Below are 2,302 nucleotides of genomic sequence, written 5' to 3' on the forward strand. Positions count from 1 at the left end.
GAGCACACTTTGCACTGAACTGGCAGATTCAAATTCTACAAAACCGAAACAGTTCCCTGTTTGCTGTAGAAAGAAGTATGTCAACATGTGAATGAGTATCATGCCAAAAATATAGAAGGGCTCAAAATAAGTTTGAAAAAGACCTTCTGACTTCTAACTTGAATGCCATCTGGTTTAATAGGCCCAAATTGCTCAAAAACCACCTTAAGTTGTCCAACTGTTGCAGTATCAAGCAAGTTTCCAACAAATATGGAGTGACCCTTAACTGCTATATGTACAATGAAAATCATTAAGACAGAAGCAGTAGAGAAATAACTGTGTACATGTATAATTCCCAAATCACACAAGATAAGAATCTACTGATGTAGACGAAATGAAATAAAAACCTGCATTATTATTGTTTTCATCCACGGAACTGTTGCTATTAGGAGCAGTTTCTATAGCTGCTGCTGCAGTGACCGTGATTGTTCCACAAGTTTAACAGATGGAACCCTGAGAACAACATCAAATGGAGAATTACTCTTTTTCAAATCATGTACCTGAAAATATCAATAAGAAAAGACATTTAAAAATGTTAAATGATCATGATATTTGTAAGATGCCTATATATATTAGCGTACCACTGATGCAAAAGATTTCTTGGGGACTTCGTCTTGTGTTTTAGAAGCAAGGGTCTTTGTGACCGGAGGGGCATCATTCTGGATTGAAATGATTGGATGCTCTGGAACAACCACTTTCTCAGCCACCAAAACTTTTCCATTGTCCAATGGATGACTGACTTCTTTGCCGTTTTCAGTGTCCTCATTTGCAGGGGTTGGTGAATTGTGATTCACAGCATGGTTATTGGGAGCATGAATTGGCTCTGTGACCAAACCAGAACAATAATTTTTTTTTTCAAACACATTAATAAAGAAAGCAATGCCACAATTGAAACCGAGCAACCGAAAAATTAAAATGCAGCCAAAGGAGCTGTTGGAGCACTTTCATCAGCTTTATTATTTACAACCCCTTTAGATTCTTCTTTGTCTTCCATTTAATGATTTTCATCCACATATCTGAAAACATCATTTAAGACAAAGTATCCTTTGTCTTGTGGAGCTAGAAAAAATGATTTGAGTGAATTTCCTTCTCAAATTATCCTTTGCAAGCAAACAACCAGTTACCAAAACAATCAATCCCTTACTATACGAAGCTTGAGCATCAGCAGAAAATACCTGGACCTTAAAATTCTGATGGTCCATAAACAAAATCTTGTCATTTATGCCCTGCTCCAGAAAGGAAAAACACCAATTAATTAAAATCAATTAACATAAACAAAACAAAGAAAAAATCAAAATTAACCGCCTTATAAATTAAATTAAAAAAAAAAATACGGACAAACATGAATGTGCTTCTGTGTGGTTCAATTATGCCCTAACTTGAAATTTGACTTAGTTTGACTTGTTGATATGGTGTGAACCCAGTTAAAAGAACAGTAAGTATATACAAATATTGTTACAGTCAGCTTACTTTGATGGTCTTCTCATAGCACCGGAAGGATCTGGCCGGCTTAGCATATTTGATTCCTGATAAAATCTGTGAACATTATCAGGTGATGGACAAAGAATACTGTAGTATTGCTCCACAAAGGCATTCCCAACTACTTCGGGACTTAAGGCAGAAGAATCTGCCTGCATTGCCATCTGTACAACACAGAATATGAAGAATCAGCTATGCATTGCAAACAGAAGTAACCCTCTTTTTGAGTCTTACAAAAGAAAATCATAACTGAGATACCATAAATATTGAACTCAAACAATTTCTACAATATCAAACTCTTAGAGATAGTCAAAAAGCAAGAAAGTTAATAAACATTAAAAAAGAAAAATTGTTAGCCAAAATAGGAATCTGAAACACATAATTAAGCTTGGGAAAAACTCAACTTAGCAAAATAAGGAGAAAATTTAACTGACGGGCCATTCCTAAGTTTGGATTTAAAAAGGGGGTCTTAAACTGTTTACCATTTTTTTTTTAATTTAGAGAAGCTGACGTCCTAGTTAGTAAATACGGGTACGGCAAAAAAACGGGACGGAATTATCGGGGAGAATACCGGTTAAAACGATAAAAAATACGTTTATAAAATTCGGTCATAAAACGGATACGGGAAAAAATACGGTAAGGGTATATACGGGTTTAATACGGTGCATTGTCAATAATACGTTTTGAAAAATACGGCAAATCAATCTTAGTTTAACACTTTTATGGACTACTGGTTAAAATCAACATAACATTTCAAATGCAAAGTATCAATTAACCAATAACA

At 34.8% G+C, this 2,302-nt stretch overlaps 1 long non-coding RNA gene across 2 annotated transcripts; it reads right to left on the reverse strand.

Annotated features, from left to right (window-relative positions):
- On the reverse strand, positions 1–1,877 carry LOC116140105. 2 transcript variants are annotated; one of them, XR_004129558.1, is made up of 6 exons: positions 1,510–1,877; positions 1,221–1,265; positions 621–862; positions 387–539; positions 144–265; positions 1–63 (listed from the first exon to the last, which is right to left on the reverse strand). It is a non-coding gene; the product is annotated as an uncharacterized LOC116140105 (long non-coding RNA). The 2 variants fall into 2 exon arrangements; XR_004129560.1 differs by having other exon boundaries at positions 144–268.
- Between the last annotated feature and the right edge of the window lie 425 nt (positions 1,878–2,302).

Source organism: Pistacia vera, unplaced genomic scaffold, assembly GCF_008641045.1.
Source record: "Pistacia vera cultivar Batoury unplaced genomic scaffold, PisVer_v2 Contig1106, whole genome shotgun sequence".
Classification (NCBI taxonomy): Eukaryota; Viridiplantae; Streptophyta; class Magnoliopsida; order Sapindales; family Anacardiaceae; genus Pistacia; species Pistacia vera.